At 38.6% G+C, this 25,145-nt stretch overlaps 1 long non-coding RNA gene and 1 other non-coding gene across 3 annotated transcripts; one reads left to right on the top strand and one right to left on the bottom strand.

Annotated features, from left to right (window-relative positions):
• Positions 1-7,556: 7,556 nt before the first annotated feature.
• Positions 7,557-10,409, top strand: LOC135151748 (uncharacterized). Of its 2 annotated transcripts, none has more exons than XR_010290641.1 (3): positions 7,557-8,184; positions 9,448-9,507; positions 10,119-10,409. It is a non-coding gene; the product is annotated as an uncharacterized LOC135151748 (long non-coding RNA). The 2 variants fall into 2 exon arrangements; XR_010290642.1 differs by having other exon boundaries at positions 7,574-8,172.
• A 9,778-nt stretch (positions 10,410-20,187) lies between these two features.
• LOC135151791 (small nucleolar RNA R71) lies at positions 20,188-20,294 on the bottom strand. Its single transcript, XR_010290710.1, has one exon. It is a non-coding gene; the product is annotated as a small nucleolar RNA R71 (small nucleolar RNA).
• Positions 20,295-25,145: the final 4,851 nt, after the last annotated feature.

The raw sequence follows: 25,145 nt of genomic DNA, 5'->3' as shown, positions 1-25,145 counted from the left end.
CACTACTTAATCTTTTTACCGTTAGCAGACTGCCACGTGTCCCACTACCATCTTTTCATCAGTCGATCGCGTGCACACATATATATACTCAGTTAAAAGATTTTTATCTTTTACATTTACACACGCATTTTACTCTCTCTGTCTCCCTCTCTGCTCTCTAGTCTCTCTCACCCATTTCATCAAACACCTCTAATACACACTCCATTTTTCATCTTTTTACAGCAAAATGACGACCAGTGCTTTTGATTTCGATGGAGCTCGGTTTGTAACCAATAACTATGCTGCTATCATGGATAATGGTAAAGCTCCAAGCGAGTTTCATCTCATTCAAGACTTCCTGGCTCACAGTAAGCGAATGTACGCTCTGACTAAGCCGGAATCTATTTCTCTCGCTCAAGTTCTCACCTTCTGGAAAACAGCAAACTATAATGATGGCGGTGAACATGGCTCTCCATCTCTCACTTGCCAGTATGAGGGTCAGGAGTATTTTGTATCTCTTGAGACAATACGCAAAGCTCTTCATCTCCCAGAACATAGCAAGTTCAATGCATCTGTTTCCACTCAGACTCTGAGAGATATGATGAACTTCTTCAGCTATTCTGGTAATACAGACAAAATGGGGGATCTCAAATGCCCAAATCTCTGTAAAGAATGGAGTTTCTTCTATGACTGCATTACCAGAGCTTTCGGGAACAAGTGTAGCAATTTTGATGCTATTCCTCTATTCAGCCAACAAATCGGGTACTCTCTCATTCACAATCTCATATTTGACATTGCAACTCCTATCTTGAGATTTATTGGTGAGCGGAGAAAAGAGAATAGGAATATAATGGGCCTGTTTGGCCAAGAGAAGCAGAAGCTACTTCTGGCTTCTGCTTCTCTTGACCCGTTTGTGCAAAAAAGTAGAAGCACTTTTAAGAAGCTGAGAATGCTAGCTTCTCTCTCACAGCTTCTGCTTCTTTTCCAAACACTTTATTAACTTGTTTACTTCTCATTTCTACTCCACTTCTTTACTATAAGTAAGAAGTCACTTCTTTTAAGCTAACCCAAACGGCCCCAATATATTATGCTAGATTCTGCCAATTGATATTCTCCCACTGTTTTCCTAATATTCCATTGCCTGAAGATAATACTGAGTTATCTTTCAAAATCACAAAAAGGGCATTTACTGATTTGATCAAAAAGGATGGCAAGAAACCCCAACTTCCAGTCTTTGCAATTCCAGTCACTGTACATGACAAGTTGAAACTAGCCTTACCAGATAAATATGGTCCTCTATTCTCTGATGAGAATATCCCTCAACCTTCATCCTCTACTCCAGAGGATGTGCCAACCTCTGGTCCTTCCCAACAAGGACCAGTTGTAAAATCTGACCTTACCTCTCCTAAGAGGACTCTTAGATCATCTAAGACCTCTCCTCAACCCTCACCATCTCCTCAACCCAAAAGGAAGAGGAAGTTTCTTCAGCCAATATCAGACTCTGATGATGAAGATACAGCACCTCCTCCATCACCTAAACCAGTGAAAAAATCCTGGAAGAAGATCAAACCTACTTCAGTTACTGATTTGACTGTGAATCCTCCTGTTGAGTCAGTAATTAATCCTCTTGCCATGGTTACATCTTCTGATCCAGTATTTGTTGAGCCTCTCTCTGCAGTTCCCCTGGATGAACCCTCATCAGCAGCTGATATTCCTCTGTCAGACACCATTCCTGATTTATCACATAAATCAGATGATCTTCCTACAACAACTCCAACTTTTAATCAGGAAACTCTGGGTGAAGCTGAAGTTCAAGCAGAACCCATCTTAAACTTGAATCAGGAATCTCTGATTCAGACTGAAGAACATGTTGCAGCTCCTATTCAGGAGATCTCTTGTGCAAATTCTGATGCAGCCACAGAAGCTCTGGCTTCTCATACACTCAGCATCTTTGTTAATGAAGATGATGATGATGATGATGATGCTACAGAGGTCTCATCTATTCAAGCAACAGTTCCAGCACCTGTTCAAGCAACAACCTCTGATCAAGCACCAGTTCAAATCTCTGATCCTTCTCCAGTTAGGGATTTTGTCTCTCCAATTAAGGACACTGGCTCTGAGCCTCCACAACCCTCTGCTAAGAGAAAGGTCTGTCAAATGCGATATCTTCAAGGTATGTGTAGAGCTCAACCTCCTTCTATGGAAGCCAGACTTACCAATATAGAAGCTACTCAGAGGTCCATGCAGTCTACTCTGGCAGATTTGAGCTATTCTGTAGCTCAGCTGGTTCAGTTTCTCACCTCTGCTGATGTCAAAAAGGGGGAGAAAGTTTCAAAGGGCAAATGTTCATCTGACCAGCCACTGGAAAAGCAAAAGCCAGATGATGATGAAGAAGGAAAGGGAGTTGGAGATAGCAATTCTGGAAAGCAGATCATATTGCAGATCAAAGATAAAGAAAAATCTGACAATAATCAAAGGAGTGATAAGGTTGGAAACACTGAAGGGATCAGAGAAACAAAGAAATCTCTGGAAATGGTTATAAGTTCTCCAGCTCAAAGTTTGATTGAAGCAGTCAGAGAATCAAAGTCTATCTCAAGAGAACTGACTGTAATTGAGCCTGTGATGCCAAAAATTGAACAGCAATGAGAAAATCTGATTTCTGAATCAGAAAAATTGATTGAAGCTGGAGATCCAGAATCTCAGAAATTTTGTCAAACTCTGAAATTCAGAGGAAGAGAAACAACTTTGTTCTACAAATCTCCATCTCTTCAAGCTATAGATGAAGCTGTTGCAAGGAAAATCTTTGAAAAGGAGAATCCAGGAGTAGACATTGAAGCCATCAGACAAGAAGAAGAGAGATTAGCAGCTGAGAAGATGAAGATCAGCAAGCTTAAGTCTGATAAGAAGCAATCAATCTCTGATTCCTCAAAGAAACAATCAAGACCAAAAGAAAAGGGGATTGTGATTGGAGAAATTAATTATTCTGATATCAACAGACCCAGAACCAGAGCTTAAGCAAAGTCTGAGATTGAGTCTAAAGATAAAGGGAAGAAAGCTGTTGATGGTGTCCCTGCATTGAAGAAGACTTCAACCATCAAGATTGCAATAGAAGCTCATTCTCAAAGACTGGTACAGTTAAGTAAAGCTACAAAGATAATATCTGATGTGTCTGGTACAGTTGAAGAAGAAGAAGAAGTTGGACTGTCCAGGAAAAGGAAGGTTTCAGAAACAGTGGGCAAATCAGCTTTTGACCTAAACTTAACCTCTGACATTGCTCAAGTTAAAATTCAAGAACCAAAGGTAAAATCTGATCAGTCAGAATCTCTTGAGAGGAAATCTTCATGGCTGAAATGAAGTTCTGATGGATCACAAGATCAGAAAAAGAAGAAAAGCTTGTTTAGAAGCCTTGGAACCAGTCTATACAAAGAAAGTTCAATGTTGACCAAAATTAGAACTCATAGAACCAGAGGAAAAGAAGCTTATGACACAACTGGATTGGGTCATTGGAAAGAAAAGCTGGAAACCAGCTCAGCTGTCAACTTCAGAGATCCATATCCTCTGACTGACAAAGTTGGTGAAGCTGTAACTCAGAAAGATCTTGACAAGATAGAATTACAAATTCTGATGGATACCCATGATGGTACAGGAGGTAAAGAGAAGATAGCAATCTTTCTCAACATTGGCAGAGTATACAGAATTTCAAAAGCTGATTTCTTGCTGAAATCTCTAAGGGAACTTGAGCATATTCACTTTATGCTTGAGATAAAGAATGAAGCCATCCAGAGATGGTCTGATTTGATGAAAAGGACTATTGTTGAAAAGAGAAGATTTTATGGAATAAGTCCTGATGAAGAGTACATTCCTAAGATATCTCAAGATGATGGTTCTGAGATTGAAATGCAGAAAAATAGCTCCGTTATGGAGACTATAGCTAATACCAGAATCTTGGGGTACAATAATGATGCAAATAGACCAAGGGTGATTCAGCTGGGTGAAGCAATGAGAAGAAGCAAGGCAAATGCCTTGAGATCAGCTATATACCAGACTGGGGAAGACACTGAAGAGCTCAGTACTGTTAAAGCCCAGATGATACAAGCTCTAAAGCAGATAGAAGAAGATCTGATAAATCAGTTTGTCAGAGAAAGCTATGGATATAGACTGATTGGATAAATAGTGACTGCTGGTTCTGTAAGTTGTAATTAGTTCTGCGAATTAATTATTCATGCATTTGTCCTTAGTCATTTTTGACATCATCAGTATATATAGTAACTTGTTCATTCTGTCTAATGTACAACTTGGGGGAGATTGTTACATATTTGATGATGTCACAGTTATCTAACTTGTTTAGTGTGCAGAAATGAATATCAGAGTTTAATCTAGAATCAGAGTTTGACGACGGCCAGTTGGATCAGAGTTTAGTGCTGATCAGAGTTTGCAGGCGCCTGATTTCTGGGAGAAGATCTGGATAAGCAAGGAAGATAAAAATTAAGGAAGATTGTGCAGATCAGGACAGCAGAAGGATAGCTACTGATATGATTATTTTAGGAAGCAGATAATTATATATCAATCAGTAGATATCATGTAACTGTGTATATAAACACAGCTTAGGGTTTACTCTAGAAGAGTTGAATATCGAGCATTATTCTTGTAACCCAGCAGCTCTTAGTGATAAGTTATAAATCACTAAGAGAGTATTTGTAAGCTACTGTGTTTTTGTGTGAATAAGAGTTTAGTTAATTTATTCTCTTATTCGTGTGTTTTGTTTTGTTGTGTTCACTATATACAATAATATGGTGGTTTTATTCGGCCTAACATATAGGCGCAACCTGTGGAATATGTTATCGATAGATTTTAGAAATGGAAATTGATTATGGTAATAAAAAATTGGATAGGACTTCCAAGATACCACGAAGAATATGAAAAGGGGATAAAAGCTTTTCTTGAGAAGGCATTTACCCTTTTTTCTGTTGGTGATGAATTAAAGTGCCCTTGCAAAGATTGTGATGATCGTAAGTGGCATCGTGCAGATGTAATTTATGATCATCTAATTTGCAAGGGACCTTCTATGTCGCATGTCCAGTGGATCTATAGGATTTCAGGAGACAAAATAAGAGATACGACAGATGTTAAGGACTGTGAAGCGGGGGCTGCCTTCGAGGATAATTTACAAGAGATGTTCGATTGAACGGGTAGGAGGTTTCAGAATGTAGAAGTAGGACCAAATGCCGAGGCTAAAAAATTTTATCGCCTTGTCGAGGAGGGGAAAAAACCGCTATCCGGGCTGCACAAATTTTTCTATGCTAAGTTTTATCATTCGGCTTTACCATTTAAAGTGTGTCCATGGTATAACCGAGTCGGGCTTCAGTGATTTATTAGTTCTGATTAAAGAAGCCTTTCCTGAAGCCAATGTACCTATATCTTTTACTACTGCTAAAAATATAATCAAGGACTTAGGTCTTGATTATCAGAAAATACATGCCTGCCCTGATAGTTGCATGCTGTATTGGGGCAATAATAAGGATCAAATAGTTTGTGATAATTGTGGGGTCTCGAGATGGGTTTTACAAGAAAAGAAAGGGTCTGCTGCTAATGATGATTCAGAGAGTATTATTAGCAAAGTACCAGAAAACGTCATGAGATACTTTCCCCTTAAACCTAGGTTGCAAAGAATTTTCATGTGCAAAGAGTTTTCTAAACTCATGACTCGGCATGCAACGGGATGGGTAGAAGATGGTAAGCTTAGGCATCCGGCTGATGCCTTAGCTTGGAAGATGATGGATGCTAACTATCCTGAATTTTCTTCGGAAATTCGAAATGTAAGACTAGGTGTAGCTGCTGATGGATTCTCTCTGTATCGTACGATGAGTGTATCTCATAGTACATGGCCTATTGTACTAGTAAACTACAACCTCCCTCCTTGGATTTGCATGAAACAAGAAAATTTAATTCTTTCGATGTTGATATCGGGTCCAAATTCCCCTTCAAATAGTATCGACGTATATATGCAACCATTAATCGCCGAGTTGAATGAGTTTTGGGATATTGGCATCCAAACCTATGATGCCATCACTGATCAGAACTTCAATTTACAGGCAGAGGTACTCTGGACCATTAGCGACTTTCCGGGCTATGCTATGTTGTCCGGTTAGAGCACAAAAGGCAAGTTAGCATGCCCGGTATGCCATTACGAGACCTGCTCAGAATATTTGAAACACAGCCGTAAGATGTGCTATATGAGTCATCGTAGGTTTCTTGATCCTTCCCACAAATGGAGGTTTGACAAGAAAAATTTTAATGGGGCAATTGAGACGAGGCAGAGTGCAGAACCGTTGACGGGAACAGAGGTTAAACAGCTGCTGTTTGGGTTTAAAAATCAGTTTTGAGAAAATAAAAAAAGAAAGCGTGAAAGTGGCATTAAAAAGAGGTCTATTTTTTTCCATTTGCCTTATTGGAAGCATAATCCATTAAGACACAACCTCGATGTCATGCACATCGAAAAAAACATTTGCGATAGTATATTAGGTACCTTGCTTAATATTAGCGAGAAGTCAAAAGATCATTTGGCAGATCGATTTGATTTACAAGAAATGGGGATACGGAAGTCCCTTCATCCGATGGAATCGTCTGATGGGAAATCTTATGAAATTAATGCAGCCTTATTTGACATGTCAAATAAGGAGAAAGACATATTTTGCAAGGTATTAAAGAATGCAAAATTACCTTACGGCTGTGCCTCTAATATTAGTCGTTATGTGCACACAAACGAGAGGAAGATATTAGGGTATAAGAGCCACGATGCGCATTTTATACTTTGATAAGTGGATTTTATATCCACTTGGAAGCCTTCGTTTTGGCTTAAATTGATGGAATGGCCTCAAGCTTTTGATATTTTTGATATGTTTTAGTGTGGTGTTGTGTAGGTTTCTTGGAAGGAGAACGAAGAGGGGAATCATAGCTTTAATTGAAAAAAAACGGCGAAGCAATCGGATGCACGAGGAGAAAGTTATGGACGTGACAAGGTTGGATGTCAGGGCTGCTGATTTGGCGCGCCCGCCCCAATTTTGGCGCGGCCGCCCCGTTGGCGCGCCCGCCCCAACTCTGGCGCGGCCGCCCCACGACCTGAGCGGGAATTTTGGCCCGATTTGCCCGTTTTTGATCCGTTTAAAGGCCCGTTTGCTGGGAAACTAAAAGGAGGACTTGGGGGACTTAAAAGATAACCTAGAAACATTCTAAGGAGCACGTGACGGCTACGGGGAAGATCTAGATTCATAGTTTTCTTTTGTCTTCTTCCAATTAGGCGATACTTTTGGATGCTCGTCTCGGATTTGTTTCGAAACTCTTAAATTACTCTTTTGATATTGTTTAGACTATGCTATAACGATCGGTAAATTAATAATTCTAAATTATTTGTTCAGAATTAAATGTCATGTTATCTGCGATTATCTGTTATGTGATTTGGATGCTTTATGTGCATTTATTTCTGCTTTCGATATTCAGGTTTATTATTTATTAAAACTATATCTTTGGAAATGATTTTTATTAAATATTTCAAAGATGATTTGAAAAATTCTCTCAGTTACTTGATAATGTTAATAAATATTTTTAGGAGTTTTTAGAATATTGAAAATATCATTTTCATATAAGCATTATTTTTAAATAATCGCAGTCAACTTCTAAATTGCGTATAAAATTCAAACCCGATCTATAAATCTCGAAAGTTTTATTTCATTAGTTTTATAATATTCGGAGATTTATAAAATTAGTTTAGTGATTTTTCGAGAAAGTTTTATTGCGAGATATTTCGAGAGTCGGTCTAATTTCGGGTATTATATCGAGGCTAGTCAGTGTGTTGAGATACGTGGAATACCTATGCAGAGCCACGTATCCCTACTCTACCCACCGCCTTATTCTTTATTTCTTCCCCTGTTTTTCTTTTCTTTTCTTCACTCCATCAGCACCTGTCTTTCTCAATCTCTCGGCCTCACCCCTCTCTCTCGCCTTAATCCCTAACTTCTCTTTCCCTCTTTCATTTTTTTTTTCTTCTTCTTTTCTTCAACCATCCAAGTCACGTCTCTACTCTTTTTCCTTCCCCATCGAGATATACTCCCAAGTACTGGTCATTGATTTTCCCGGCCAATCCACATCGCCGCCTGTTTCTTCTTTTTCCGGCGACATCCTAGGCCTCCACTAGTTGTAAGTCAGGGGGTATAAGCTTAATTTCTCTTATTCAATTCAGTCTATATAAATATGTATATATATGTGCGGTGTTGTGCTTATATGGATTGAATTGATTCTTGAGTTATTAAGTAGCTAATTTCATTTTAGTTTAAATGAGTATATACATGTGAGTTGTGATTAAGAATTGATTGAGTAGTATTCGCATAATTCAAGTTATATGTTTACATGTATGTGTATAGGTGTCAATTGAAGACGGGTTGAATGAATTGTTGGGATTTGATGTTAGTATGGATTGGTAATAGTAATGTCTAATGATCGATTGTTTGTTGTCAAAATATTTTCTGTCATACCTCTGTTTTGCGTCAATAATTAACTGCCCTAGGAGTGATATTGGGTAATGAAATTTTGTGGAAAAATACTTCTTGGAACCTAGTTTCTACTCGCGAAAGAATTAGATTGATTTAATAAACGAGCTAAAAGATATGTATGTTTTAGTGCGAGGTGTGCAGAAAATTCTGGGCAGGTTTATGTCTCATGTTCCGGGCCCTGTTATGCTACCTTATACTGTTGCTTTGCTTCTTAAATTTTTTACTGGAGTTAGATGTTGGGGTCTGTAATGTGTCATTAAAATTTTATACAAACAGACCGATTTTTCTATTTATTAAAAATCCTAGCGTCGGACTGGTTTTATAGGACAAACTGCTGGTGCCTGAGTGGAAGGCCTGTTTTACTGCTTTACACTTGGAGTTTCTTTCTGAAAATTTTACTGTAGGTTGGAACAAGTCTTAGGAGTGTCTCATAAAAATTTTGTATTAAAACAATAAATTTTCGATTTATTAAAAATCTTAGAGTGAGGGCTGTTTGAACTATTTGTTTTAATTTTCTTCCTTTGTTAGTACATAGTATGAGGTTATACTTGGTTAGTTGCATATAATTGATTGTTTAATTGATTGGCTCGCTTGACCTTGTGTATCTTATTAATCGTATTTTGTATATTACTGCAAGTCAAGGCAGCTTTCTATATTACTAATTCATGTGTTAGCGTATTGGCTGGTTGTTGGTATTGAAAACATGTGGATAAGCCTATAAATAGAGGAGATGCTGCCGAATTTTTATTAGAAATTATATGTTTTTCATTGGCTATAAAAAGGGTTTTTGTGCCATTATGTGCTATGTGTTTATTTGATTTCTATGTTGTATAAACGAAGGGTAGCAATTAGATGTCGGTGAGAATATGTGAGAATATGATGATAAGTTCAGGAAGTTAAGACCTAGTCTTCTGCTGTGTAGGCTCCAATCAGAAGTCTTAGCAACCTAGAGCCTTCGTATCACTAGTTACATTTTGTCAAGGCAAGTACTTCTACCTTTCTCTTGCAAATCAGAGACAAGTACCTTAAACTTTATTTTATATTATGATTTAATCTTCTTTAGTAATGCTTGATATTGTCATTCACATTGAGCATCAGCTTCTAACTTGTTGAACAGATCATAATTCATGATGAATTTGAAAGCTACTTGAATTCTTTAAAAATTTATATCTTGTTAAAGCTGTAGTTTTGAAACCTATAAATTGGGTAGGTTTGCGTAAGAGGCCTAGACACCGGCCCAGCGTGAAAGGTGGCTTCTTCAGCCCGGAATACCGGATTTCGTAATATTTGTGTGGCCTAGCTTGAAAAAGACTAGGTTCTATGGACTATAGTGCGACTGATCATCGGCTATAGCATGGTGTCTTACTTAAAACCCAATTAAACAATGAATGATTTTTGGAAAAGATTTTCGTATTCCAAATGTGATTGATTTTGTAATTACTTCTACAGCTCTAAAAGTTCTGTTTCACTCCATTGCTATAGAACTGTTTTTTTTTTTTTTCCTTTTTCGTTGACTATCCATTTTTGTGTAATGTTATACTTGCTGAGCATTTCTATGGCTCACACTTGTTATTTCAAAACTAACCCTTTCAGATGTCAAGGAAAAATAGCAGCTGCGTGTAAGAGTTCCTAGGCACCGTCTTTTGAGTTGGGAACTTCTAGAGAGAATGCGAGGAGCTTTGGACCCGAGTTTGTTTGGTTATCTTTTGAGTCTGTATTGTAGATGTACCCGTAAGGCTGTAGTGGAATCTCTTATAGAGATGAACCAATATCGTTGTCTTGGTTGTAATAGATGTTAAACCTTTTTCTGACTTAAACCTGGCAAGATCTTTGGTCAGGGGTGGAATTTGTAAATTATTATTAAGTTTCTCTTTTCAGCATTCACCAACCACTTTTATTATTTTGTTTATTTCTTTTAGTGACACCAAATCTATACCCCGGATTTGGGCTGTCACAGTTGGTATCAGAGCTACAGGTTTAAGTCAACTGCGTTAGGTTAGGTTAGACAGAGAGTCTACCCTTATCAGTGATATTTGGACTTGGTGATTGAGTCAGCAACTCATGTTGAGTTAAGAGTTAAGAGTACGGAATGAAGTTTTGTTAATATTTGGTTAGGATATAGTGTTATAGCTCAGAGTCATTATTTAGATCTGAACTTCGTGCATGCTAGGACCTAATATAGACTGTTACACAAAGGTCCAGGACTGTTAGAACTATCCAGATTAATACAACCAGGAATCAGAGTCTTGTGTGTTGGTTAGTACGTGATAGGCTATATAGGATCTTAGTTATTGCTAAAGATTATACTAGTATGCTATTCGTATCCTGCTATGATGCTATTTGTTGGGAAGTTGTGGTTACTTCATGTGTAGTTGGTCTATTGGGAAGATCTATTTTAGATGACATTTTATGAATTTGTGGACTAGCAAACAATGTGTGATAGTGAATTTGCACTTTTTCAAAGAATTATACGTTTGTATATCTTTTATTTTGAAAATAAATGAAGCAAATTGCTAAAACAGATTGTTTGTGGTAACAGAAAAATGTCATCTGAAGGATCACCACCGACCAATCCTGGAAATCAGGGTACTTCAAACCAACCAACTATGGATCAGATACTACAGTTGCTACAGCAACAAGCGACAAATATGGTTCAGCAGCAACAACAATATATGCAGCAAAATCAACAGCCGCATCAAAATCGTCAAGTAGAGGCACCGATGTCGACTTTTAAGTCATTTCAAGCAATTAAGCCCCCAGACTTTGATGGATCGAAGGGACCTATTGAAGCAAGGTCTTGGTTGAAGGAAATTGAGAAAGCTTTCAAATTAGCAAAAGTAAGTGAGGATCAGAAGACTGATTATGCTAGTTATTTTCTGAAAAACGAAGCTAATTATTGGTGGGAATCGGTAAGAGCTCTAGAAGGAGATGATGTGATCTTGTGGGATAGGTTTGTTGAGTTATTCTTGGAACAATATTTTCCGGAACATGTTCAGAGTCAGATAGAATTAGATTTCCTAGAACTTAAGCAAGGAGATAAGAGTGTAACCGAATATGAGAAGAAGTTTATGGAGTTAGCTAGGTTCGTTACAGCATATGTAGACACTGATCTAAAGAAGGCCAAAAGATTCCAGCAGGGACTTAGATCAGATATTAGGATCAGTGTCGCAGCATTACGATTACGGACCTACGCAGACGTAGTACAAACTGCAATGGTAATAGAAAGAGAGCATAATTTGAGCAAAAAGGAGCAAGAGAGCAAGAAAAGAAAAGGAGAGGTTGTTGAAGGAAGTCAAGGTCAAGGAAATTCTAATCAAGGATTTCAGAAGAGGCCAAACTTTCAGCAGAACAAGAATCAAGAGTTTAGGAAGCTGGGGCAGAATAACAATAGGCAGTTTAATAGACCTCAGGGTCAGAGTCAACAGGGGCCAGTGAGACCTCCAATACCAGATTGTAAGATATGTGGAAAGAAGCATTCAGGAGCTTGTGGAAAGATGAACATAGTATGTTTCAAGTGTAACGGGAGAGGTCATTACGCTAACGAGTGCAGACATCAGGAGGCGATGATAAAGTGTAACAATTGTGGGAAATTTGGACATTATGCTAAACAATGTAGGAATCCTGCATCAGCTAATGCAATGATGGATGTTCAAGGGTCAGCAACAGTGAAAAAGCCTAATGCCAGAACTTTTAAAATGACAAAGAGGACATCATCGAAGGATGCGGATGTGGTAGCAGGTACGCTCTCTGTCAATTCCGTATCTGCTAAGGTTTTATTAGATTCTGGAGCGTCGAAATCTTTTATATCTATGGATTTAGTTGACAAATTGAATTGTAAGATAACTGCTTTAGATGAGACGTTAATTATAGAAGTTGCAAATTGTGATAGAATACCAGTTAATCAAGTTTGTCCGCAATGTAAAATTGAGGTATCTGGGAAGTATTTCTTGGCTGATTTAATACCGTTTAAGTTAGGAGAATTTGACGTTATACTAGGAATGGACTGGTTATCACAATACAAAGCTAAGATAGATTGTAAGGGTAAGAAGGTGGTATTGTTTACTCCAGAGGGAAGTAAGGTAATTTTTAAAGGACAAAGGCAAGAAAAGAAGTTTTTAACGATCATGCAAGCGAAGAAACTATTGAGACAAGGATGTGAGGCGTATTTGGCTCATGTAGTAGACACTAAGAAGAAGGCACCTGATCTGGAGGAGGTTCCAGTAGCGAATGAGTTTCCTGAAGTGTTTCCAGATGAGTTGCCAGGATTACCACCAGATCGAGAGATAGAGTTTTCCATTGAGTTAGCACCGGGAGCAGAACCAGTGTCTAAGGCTCCGTATAGAATGGCTCCCATGGAGATGAAGGAGTTAGCTAAGCAATTACAAGAACTTTTGGATAAAGGGGTAATTAGGCCAAGTGTTTCGCCATGGGGAGCTCCAGTATTATTCGTAAAGAAAAAGGATGGGAGTATGAGGTTGTGTATAGATTATCGAGAATTAAATAAATTAACCATTAAGAACAAGTATCCCCTACCAAGGATTGATGATTTATTTGATCAACTTAAAGGAGCGGTTTGTTTTTCAAAGATAGATTTAAGATCTGGTTATCACCAGTTGAAGATTAAGCCTGAGGATATTCCGAAGACAGCATTTAGGACTAGGTATGGGCATTATGAGTTTTTGGTAATGTCATTTGGCTTGACTAACGCGCCAGCAGCATTCATGGACTTAATGAATAGAGTGTTTAAGGAATACTTGGATAAGTTTGTAATTGTATTTATTGATGATATTTTGATATATTCGAAGTCAATGGAAGAACATGCAGAGCATTTGAGGATTGCTTTGCAAAGGCTAAAGGAGAAGCAGTTGTATGCTAAGTTTTCAAAATGTGAATTTTGGCTCGAAGAGGTTCAATTTTTGGGACATGTAGTTGGTAGGGATGGTATAAAAGTGGATCCATCAAAGATTGAAGCTGTGATGAATTGGGAGCAGCCGAGGACACCAACAGAGGTAAGGAGTTTCCTTGGATTAGCAGGGTATTATCGGAGATTCGTAAGAGATTTCGCAAAGATTGCAACTCCATTGACCAAGTTAACTAGGAAGAATGAGAAATTTGTATGGAGTGCTGATTGTGAGAGGAGCTTTCAGGAATTAAAGGAAAGGTTAGTATCAGCCCCAGTGCTAGCACTGCCGGATGAGAAAGGAAATTTTGTAATCTATAGTGATGCTTCTCTAAAAGGTTTAGGTTGTGTGTTAATGCAACATGATAAAGTTATTGCCTACGCGTCTAGACAACTCAAACCTCATGAGAAAAAATACCCAGCGCATGATCTAGAATTAGCAGCAATTGTATTTGCATTGAAACTATGGAGACATTACTTGTATGGAGAAAGGTGTGAGATTTTTACGGATCACAAGAGCTTGAAGTACATATTTACTCAAAAGGAGCTAAATATGAGGCAACGAAGATGGTTGGAATTAATTAAGGATTATGATTGTTCTATTAATTATCATCCGGGAAAGGCGAATGTAGTTGCAGATGCGCTAAGTAGGAAGGAAAGATTAAATGTGATTGACATTGCGAAGGAATTGTCTGAGGAATTGGGAAAAATGGAGATTGAAGTATGCGTACCAGGAGTAGTTCAAGAAAGATTATATGAAATTAATTTTCAGCCAGAGTTAATGGAAAGAATCAAAAGATGTCAAGAAGAGGTAATGAATCAAGATGATCACTTAACAAAAGAAGAGATCTGTACTGAAAAAGGTAATGACGGGGTGCATAGATTTTCATCACGGATATGGATTCCTAACGTGACTGAGTTGAAAAATGAGATCTTACGAGAAGCTCATAGTTCGAGATTTTCTATTCACCCAGGGAGTACCAAAATGTATCAGGATTTAAAAAGAAATTTTTGGTGGCCAGGGATGAAAAATGAAATAGCTGATTGGGTGAGTAAGTGCCATACTTGTCAAAGAGTGAAAGCGGAGCATCAAAGACCAAGTGGATTACTGCAACCCTTAGAGATTCCAAAGTGGAAGTGGGAGGATATTGCTATGGATTTTGTAGTTGGATTACCAAGGACCAAAACAAACCACGATGCCATATGGGTTATTATTGATAGACTAACGAAATCAGCGCATTTTCTTCCAATCAATGAAAAGTACCCGTTAAATAAGTTGGTTAAGTTGTATTTGGATGAAATCGTAGCTAGACATGGAGTTCCAGTTTCGATTGTATCCGACAGAGACCCGAGGTTTAACTCCAGATTTTGGACCAAATTTCAAGAATGCTTGGGAACACAGTTAAAGATGAGCACTGCATACCACCCTCAGACGGATGGACAAAGTGAGAGGACAATTCAAACGATAGAAGATATGCTCAGGGTGGGTGCATTGGATTTCAAAGGAAATTGGGATGATCATTTACCATTGATTGAGTTTTCTTATAACAATAGCTATCATGCTAGTATTGGAATGCCACCTTATGAAGCTTTGTATGGAAGAAAGTGTCGATCTCCAGTTTGTTGGGAAGAAGTAGGAGAACGGAAGATATTAGGGTCAGAATTGGTGCAACAAACCAAGGATGTAATTCAACTCATTCAAAAGAGATTGGTGGCTGCTCAGGATAGACAAAGAAAGTATGCGGATTTGCATCGAAAGAATATTGAATTTGAAGTTGGAAGTTTAGTTTTGTTAAAAGTATCACCATGGAAGGGATTAGTCAGATTTGGCCAAAAAGGAAAGCTTAGTCCACGATTTATCGGTCCTTATGAAGTTTTAAAGAAAGTAGGGAACGTTGCTTACGAAATAGCACTACCGCCCCACATGCAGCATATCCACAACGTCTTCCATGTATCTATGCTGAAGAAGTTCATTCCAGATTCTAATCAAGTTATAGAGTATGAGCAAGTAGAAATTCAACCAGATCTTTCATATGTAGAGCAACCAATTGAGATCTTAGACAGAAAAGAGAAAGTTCTAAGAAATAGATCTGTACCTATTGTCAAGGTGTTGTGGAGGAATCCCAAAGTAGAAGAAATTACTTGGGAACTAGAAAGCGATATGTTAGAAAAATATCCTCACTTGTTTGCTTAGATCAGATTCTGAGGACAGAATCTTTTTAAGGGGGGAAGGCTATAACGATCGGTAAATTAATAATTCTAAATTATTTGTTCAGAATTAAATGTCATGTTATCTGCGATTATCTGTTATGTGATTTGGATGCTTTATGTGCATTTATTTCTGCTTTCGATATTCAGGTTTATTATTTATTAAAACTATATCTTTGGAAATGATTTTTATTAAATATTTCAAAGATGATTTGAAAAATTCTCTCAGTTACTTGATAATGTTAATAAATATTTTTAGGAGTTTTTAGAATATTGAAAATATCATTTTCATATAAGCATTATTTTTAAATAATCGCAGTCAACTTCTAAATTGCGTATAAAATTCAAACCCGATCTATAAATCTCGAAAGTTTTATTTCATTAGTTTTATAATATTCGGAGATTTATAAAATTAGTTTAGTGATTTTTCGAGAAAGTTTTATTGCGAGATATTTCGAGAGTCGGTCTAATTTCGGGTATTATATCGAGGCTAGTCAGTGTGTTGAGATACGTGGAATACCTATGCAGAGCCACGTATCCCTACTCTACCCACCGCCTTATTCTTTATTTCTTCCCCTGTTTTTCTTTTCTTTTCTTCACTCCATCAGCACCTGTCTTTCTCAATCTCTCGGCCTCACCCCTCTCTCTCGCCTTAATCCCTAACTTCTCTTTCCCTCTTTCATTTTTTTTTTCTTCTTCTTTTCTTCAACCATCCAAGTCACGTCTCTACTCTTTTTCCTTCCCCATCGAGATATACTCCCAAGTACTGGTCATTGATTTTCCCGGCCAATCCACATCGCCGCCTGTTTCTTCTTTTTCCGGCGACATCCTAGGCCTCCACTAGTTGTAAGTCAGGGGGTATAAGCTTAATTTCTCTTATTCAATTCAGTCTATATAAATATGTATATATATGTGCGGTGTTGTGCTTATATGGATTGAATTGATTCTTGAGTTATTAAGTAGCTAATTTCATTTTAGTTTAAATGAGTATATACATGTGAGTTGTGATTAAGAATTGATTGAGTAGTATTCGCATAATTCAAGTTATATGTTTACATGTATGTGTATAGGTGTCAATTGAAGACGGGTTGAATGAATTGTTGGGATTTGATGTTAGTATGGATTGGTAATAGTAATGTCTAATGATCGATTGTTTGTTGTCAAAATATTTTCTGTCATACCTCTGTTTTGCGTCAATAATTAACTGCCCTAGGAGTGATATTGGGTAATGAAATTTTGTGGAAAAATACTTCTTGGAACCTAGTTTCTACTCGCGAAAGAATTAGATTGATTTAATAAACGAGCTAAAAGATATGTATGTTTTAGTGCGAGGTGTGCAGAAAATTCTGGGCAGGTTTATGTCTCATGTTCCGGGCCCTGTTATGCTACCTTATACTGTTGCTTTGCTTCTTAAATTTTTTACTGGAGTTAGATGTTGGGGTCTGTAATGTGTCATTAAAATTTTATACAAACAGACCGATTTTTCTATTTATTAAAAATCCTAGCGTCGGACTGGTTTTATAGGACAAACTGCTGGTGCCTGAGTGGAAGGCCTGTTTTACTGCTTTACACTTGGAGTTTCTTTCTGAAAATTTTACTGTAGGTTGGAACAAGTCTTAGGAGTGTCTCATAAAAATTTTGTATTAAAACAATAAATTTTCGATTTATTAAAAATCTTAGAGTGAGGGCTGTTTGAACTATTTGTTTTAATTTTCTTCCTTTGTTAGTACATAGTATGAGGTTATACTTGGTTAGTTGCATATAATTGATTGTTTAATTGATTGGCTCGCTTGACCTTGTGTATCTTATTAATCGTATTTTGTATATTACTGCAAGTCAAGGCAGCTTTCTATATTACTAATTCATGTGTTAGCGTATTGGCTGGTTGTTGGTATTGAAAACATGTGGATAAGCCTATAAATAGAGGAGATGCTGCCGAATTTTTATTAGAAATTATATGTTTTTCATTGGCTATAAAAAGGGTTTTTGTGCCATTATGTGCTATGTGTTTATTTGATTTCTATGTTGTATAAACGAAGGGTAGCAATTAGATGTCGGTGAGAATATGTGAGAATATGATGATAAGTTCAGGAAGTTAAGACCTAGTCTTCTGCTGTGTAGGCTCCAATCAGAAGTCTTAGCAACCTAGAGCCTTCGTATCACTAGTTACATTTTGTCAAGGCAAGTACTTCTACCTTTCTCTTGCAAATCAGAGACAAGTACCTTAAACTTTATTTTATATTATGATTTAATCTTCTTTAGTAATGCTTGATATTGTCATTCACATTGAGCATCAGCTTCTAACTTGTTGAACAGATCATAATTCATGATGAATTTGAAAGCTACTTGAATTCTTTAAAAATTTATATCTTGTTAAAGCTGTAGTTTTGAAACCTATAAATTGGGTAGGTTTGCGTAAGAGGCCTAGACACCGGCCCAGCGTGAAAGGTGGCTTCTTCAGCCCGGAATACCGGATTTCGTAATATTTGTGTGGCCTAGCTTGAAAAAGACTAGGTTCTATGGACTATAGTGCGACTGATCATCGGCTATAGCATGGTGTCTTACTTAAAACCCAATTAAACAATGAATGATTTTTGGAAAAGATTTTCGTATTCCAAATGTGATTGATTTTGTAATTACTTCTACAGCTCTAAAAGTTCTGTTTCACTCCATTGCTATAGAACTGTTTTTTTTTTTTTTCCTTTTTCGTTGACTATCCATTTTTGTGTAATGTTATACTTGCTGAGCATTTCTATGGCTCACACTTGTTATTTCAAAACTAACCCTTTCAGATGTCAAGGAAAAATAGCAGCTGCGTGTAAGAGTTCCTAGGCACCGTCTTTTGAGTTGGGAACTTCTAGAGAGAATGCGAGGAGCTTTGGACCCGAGTTTGTTTGGTTATCTTTTGAGTCTGTATTGTAGATGTACCCGTAAGGCTGTAGTGGAATCTCTTATAGAGATGAACCAATATCGTTGTCTTGGTTGTAATAGATGTTAAACCTTTTTCTGACTTAAACCTGGCAAGATCTTTGGTCAGGGGTGGAATTTGTAAATTATTATTAAGTTTCTCTTTTCAGCATTCACCAACCACTTTTATTATTTTGTTTATTTCTTTTAGTGACACCAAATCTATACCCCGGATTTGGGCTGTCACATATTCAGTACCATGTTTACATTCGAACCCATGATGATGAGAAGTTCGATTATGAACTAATCATTGTCATGGGATTTTAGCGGATTTATCGATGAATTTCAGTAGTTAATTTGTCTTGTTTATATGTGATGGTTTGATTTCCTCGTATTGGTTGTGCTTATTCGTCTTGGATGCGTAGCTAACATCTAAGATTGCTTGTTAATCTTTATTGAAGCGACAGTGAATATATTGATTTAGAACTTGCCATGCGAGCATAGGTTTCGTGTTCGATAACATGACTTGTGATGTGATTTTACCCATCTTGCATCGCCCTATGTAATCTTGATAGATAACTTGCTCTTCAACCATTATGTTTTCAAATTCTATAGACATATAGGGTCTAAGCATAATTGGTGTCTGTTTACCTTCTATCTTAATTGTGGATGTGTAGCAGTATGGTGCACGTATAACGACAGTTAGCGTGTATCAGTTTCGTGTTATCTGATTAGTTATCAACCATTACCATTGAATAAGGTAGAACTCTGAATGAAGTTGTTAATGAAGCTAGAATCCCATGTTTTATTCTCATTAGTAAATCGTATTCTCTTAGTTGATAATTTTCAGTTTCATAATTCAATTAGGATTAGTTAAGTAGAAAACCAAAACCCAATTTGATACTTGTCCAAGCATTGAATAATAATCATACATTGGTGCATAAGTGCATATTTCTGAATACACCAGTCTCTGTGGGTACGAACTTGAATAATATTCTATATTACTTGTGACCACGTACACTTGCGTGATTTTGTGCGAACAAGTTTTTGGCGCCGCTGCCGGGGACTCGGTGTTATATTTTAGTTTATGTGCTTGTCATCAGTGGTCGTTAAAGTTCACTGACTTGGATTCTTGTCTCACTTTAGTTCGTTGTTTGTGTTTCAGGTACTTGAGTGACGTGTATGCGAACACGTTCTCAGGCTCGTAAGGAAGCATTAGTTAAGGAAGAAACGATAGAGATTGATACGATGGATGATCAACCACCAGCAGTTAATGATACTAAGGCTCTTAAGGCTTTCTCTGAGCCGAAGATCAATGACATTCAGTCGAGCATTGTCAGGCCAGCGATTCAGGCCAACACTTTCGAAATCAAACCTAGCACTATTCAGATGGTACAGAACTCAGTACAGTTTGGGGGTTCTCCGACAGAGGATCCTAATATGCATATTCGCGACTTCATTGAGATCTGTGACACTTTCAAGTTCAATGGTGTTACGGAAGATGCCATTAAATTGAGGTTGTTCCCATTTTCTCTGAGGGATAAAGCTAAGGGATGGTTACATTCTCTTCCTGCAGGATCTATTACGACATGGGAGGATCTGGCTCAGAAATTTCTTTCTAAGTTCTTCCCTATGGCCAAAACAGCTGCACTAAGGAATGCTATCACTCAATTCTCTCAGCTATCTGGTGAAACTCTTTGTGAAGCATGGGAACGCTACAAAGAGATGCTTCGGAAGTGCCCACATCATGGGATGCCTGATTGGATGGTTATCAATTGCTTCTATAATGGCTTGGGTCCTCAATCGAGACCAATGCTCGATGCAGCATCAGGTGGAGCTCTATTGACTAAGAGCTATGAGGAGGCTTATGAGTTGATCGAGATGATGGCTGCAAATGAATATCAGAATCCTACTCAGCGTCTTCATCAGGGCAAGGCAGCAGGGATTCTGGACGTTGATGCTACTACAGCCTTGACTGCGCAAATCAAGGCTCTTACTATGAAGATAGATTCCTTAGCTAACTTGGGAGTTCAACCACCACCTAATGTTTGCGAGCTTTGTGCGGGTGCACATTCTTCTGATCAGTGTGCTATATCTAGTGAATCTGCTCAGTTTGTGAGCACCTTCCAGAGGTCTCAGCAGCCAGCACCAGCCACTTATCATCCCAATAACCGGAATCATCCGAATTTCAGCTGGAGCAACAATCAAAATTTCATGCAACAACCGCAGCAACAGTTTCAGCAACAAGGAGCTGGACCTTTCAACCCTTCTGGTTTTCAACAACAATTTGCACCGAGGCAGCAATTCCAACACCCTGGATTCCAGCAACAAAATCATGGGGTGGCTGGACAGTCTTCCAACGAAAGATCAGAATTGGAAGAATTAAGACTTATGGTTAAAAGCCAATCGGTGTCAATCAAGACTTTGGAGAATCAGATCGGGCAAATTGCTAATGCGTTGATTAATAGACCACCGGGAACTCTTCCTAGTGATACTGAGGCCAATCCGGGCAAGAAGGAAGTGAAGGAACAGGTACAAGCTGTCACATTGAGGTCCGGAAAGGTTACGAAGGATAAAGAATCAGCAACAGAGCGAAACACGGAAGAGAGTGATCAACAGGTTGAAACACCCGTGCTCTCATCTGAGTTTGATAGTGGAAAAACTGTTGTTGAGGCTGACAAGAAAAAAATCAACAAGGAAGCAAGCAAGGATTCAACCGAAAAGTCTAGCCCGAAAACTGATACTGGGGTCAAGCAAATATATCCACCTCCACCTTTTCCGAAGAGACTCCAAAAGCATAAGCTCGACAAACAATTCGCAAAATTTCTAGAGGTCTTCAAGAAATTACAAATCAACATACCTTTTGCGGAGGCTCTGGAACAAATGCCGAGTTATGCTAAATTCATGAAAGGTATTCTATCTCGAAAACTCAAACTTGAGGAATTGGAAACTGTGGCTTTGACCGAGGAGTGTAGTGCTGTGTTGCAACAGAAATTGCCCCCGAAGCTGAAAGATCCGGGAAGTTTCACAATCCCGTGTACTATTGGGCAATTGTCATTCGACAAGTGTTTATGTGATTTGGGAGCTAGCATCAATCTGATGCCCTTGTCTATTTTCTTGCAACTTGGTCTTCCGGAGCTGAAACCTACTAATATGTCTTTGCAACTGGCTGATCGTTCGATTACATACCCAAGGGGGATAGTTGAAAATGTGTTGGTAAAGGTAGATAAGCTAATCTTCCCTGCTGATTTTGTCATTCTCGACTTTGAGGAAGATAAGAAGATTCCCATCATCTTGGGGAGACCATTCCTTGCGACAGGGCGGACTTTGATTGATGTGCAAAAGGGTGAACTCACAATGAGAGTTCAAGATCAGATGGTCACTTTCAACGTGTTCAACGCCATAAAAATTCCATCAGATGAGGAGGAATGCTTTAAAGTGGATATGCTCGAAGCTGCAGCTCATTCGGAAATTGATAACAGGCTAAAAACTGACATCTTGGAAAGGGTTCTATCAGGTGACTCAGAATTCGGTGGTGAAGAGGAAGAAGAACACCTTCAATACTTGAATGCTTCTCCTTGGAGAAGAAGGATGGAACCTCCAATCGAATCTCTTGGGTTATCGGAATTGAAGGATTATCATGAACGACTGAAACCCTCTATTGTTGAAGCTCCTAAACTTGAGCTCAAGCAACTTCCCGAACACCTAAGGTATGCCTTTCTTGGTGAATCTTCTACATCAGGTATCGAGGAAGAAAAGCTTTTGAGAATTCTTAGGGAGTTGAAATCAGCCATTGGATGGACAATTGCAGATATCAAGGGAATCAGCCCTTCTTATTGTCAACATAAAATTCTGATCGAGGAGGGTAGTAAACCCACTGTTGAGCATCAAAGAAGACTCAATCCAAGAATGAAAGAAGTGGTGAAGAAGGAGATTCTTAAGTGGCTTGATGCCGACATTATTTACCCAATCTCGGATAGTTCTTGGGTGAGCCCTGTTCAATGTGTGCCTAAGAAAGGAGAGAACAACAAGCTTTACAAGAAAAAAGTCAAGGGATGGCATGATAGGAAGTTGGTGCAAAAAGAGTTCTTCATTGGCCAACAAGTGTTGCTTTTTAATTCTCGTCTCAGACTATTTCCTGGGAAGTTGAAATCTAGATGGTCGGGTCCTTTCACAATAAAGAAGGTGTTTCCACATGGTGCCATAGAAATTTATGAAACAACATCGGAGGAATCATTTAAAGTGAATGGACAAAGAGTGAAGCCATATTTCGGAGGACCGGTGAATCGCGAGGCGGTAAGCACCATCCTCACTATTATTTAATTCTCGGGCGTCACGTCAAGCTAAAGACGGTAAACAAGCGCTTCATGGGAGGCAACCCACGCTTTTTAAGCATTTTCATGTTTTACTTCTTAGTTCAAAAAAAAAAAAAAAAAAAAAAATCGAAAAATCCACTGCCGAGCCGGGGCCCCCGCGCCGCGGCTGGCGCACCCGCGCGAGCGGGGCGGCCGCGCCGGGACGGGGCGCCCGCGCGCTCATGGCAGAAGCACACTGCCTCTCCGCGGCCCCCGCGCCACGGCTGGCGCGCCCGCGCGAGCGGGGCAGCCGCGCCGGGACGGGGCGCCCGCGCGAGATGGCAGCAGCTTATTAAAAAAAAAAAAAAAAAAAATTTTTCTTTTTTTTGTTGCTTGTTTTGTGTTCCATTCAAAAACCCAGCTCCTCCTTTAATTCCCAGCCCCTTTAAACTCCTTCCTAGCCCTAATTAAACCCCCAAAAATCCCCCAAACACAAACCCACTTCATCTTCTACAAACCCCAACTATACATACATATACATACAACTATACACACACCCACCTACACCCAAAAGAGCTTGAAGATCCGGGAGTAGTAGCTTGCAAGCCCAATCAACGGATTCTCCGGTTAACAAGTTCACAAACCCGGAAGCGCAAGAAGAGTTTATTCGGCTTATGGGTAAGTCAATTACTAAAGAGAGGGGTTTCGTGCTACGGGCGTAGACGTGGAGTGGCCTGTGTTCGGTGCTGATATGGTTTATCCTCCAGCTGACTCTTCACCTGATGAGGGTGAGGAGAGTGATGGTTCGGGCTCCTTCTAGGTACATTCGATCCTTTTTATCACCTTCAATGAGGACATTGAATATTTTAAGTTTGGGGGTGGTAATCTAAGGACTAGTAGTGATGTGTGTGTTCATATAGGTTGCATGTTGCATATAGTTTAGCATATTCTTTCATATTGTTACATATTAGTTAGTTTTGTTTATATATATATGCTTGTGTTAGTAGGTGTTAGTAGTTCATATAGATGCCTTCATGAATCTTGAAGTTGTTTCCCAAGTTGATGTCCTATGATGAGTTATGTGCATAATTTCTTGGCTAGTAGTCTTGCTCATTTGTGATGCCTTGTTATTTGGAAATTGCTTGTGTGAAAATTGTAATTACACTTATGCTCTAGAGATAAGACTTAGACTAACTTGTTTCTTGAGTCCTTGCGTTGAGTCGGGCGTAGAGTTTGGAGTATTCCCTTTTTGAATTTAGAGTTTGTAAATCTTAAGTTTGGGGGAGTTAAGGGATGAATATGCCTTTCTAAAAAAAAAGAAAAAAAAAAGAAAAAAAAAAAGAAAAAAAAAAGAAAGAAAAAAATTTATTTATCAGTACTCCTTTGAGATCAATGGGTAGAATGCAATGTCATGTGAAAGGGACGATCCATGTACTTGTGCTGGTATTAAGTGCAAATGTATTAGAATAAGCAAATTCTTGGTGACTTTTCACAGCCCTTGATTACTGGAGAATTACTTGATGAAAAAAAAAAGAAAAAAAAAAGAATAAGCGAAGTCGAATGGGGGTCGTGACTCATTTACACTGAGAAGCGTCCTAACTATAGACTTAGCAAGAAAAAAAAAATAGGAGAGGCATAGGAATTCTTTGATGACCCTAAATTGTAGTTGACTCTTTAGTAAAGAAGTGTTTAAACCTTATTCTGATTAACGGCTCATAGTGAGGACTTTGTTGAAGTTTGATAGTCTTTGTTTTGTTTCACTAGAGAGCATGCTAGCACACACGATGCACTTCACACTTGTAGTGGAAGAGTACAGGCTAATATGTGAGAGAGATGAATGCCGAGAATGTTGCATATTCTGAGGATGCTATGTTAACACGGATTACACTTCATGATTTGATTAGATGTAGGCATTTAGTTGCATTCATGTATTGCATTAGTAGTTTTTGTTTGTGTGTCTATGCTTGAGGACAAGCATCGGTTTAAGTTTGGGGGTGTGATAAGTGGATTTTATATCCACTTGGAAGCCTTCGTTTTGGCTTAAATTGATGGAATGGCCTCAAGCTTTTGATATTTTTGATATGTTTTAGTGTGGTGTTGTGTAGGTTTCTTGGAAGGAGAACGAAGAGGGGAATCATAGCTTTAATTGAAAAAAAACGGCGAAGCAATCGGATGCACGAGGAGAAAGTTATGGACGTGACAAGGTTGGATGTCAGGGCTGCTGATTTGGCGCGCCCGCCCCAATTTTGGCGCGGCCGCCCCGTTGGCGCGCCCGCCCCAACTCTGGCGCGGCCGCCCCACGACCTGAGC

Source organism: Daucus carota, chromosome 3, assembly GCF_001625215.2.
Source record: "Daucus carota subsp. sativus chromosome 3, DH1 v3.0, whole genome shotgun sequence".
NCBI lineage: Eukaryota > Viridiplantae > Streptophyta > Magnoliopsida > Apiales > Apiaceae > Daucus > Daucus carota.
Note: the sequence above shows the minus strand (reverse complement) of the source record. Positions and strands in the feature narration are given on the sequence as shown.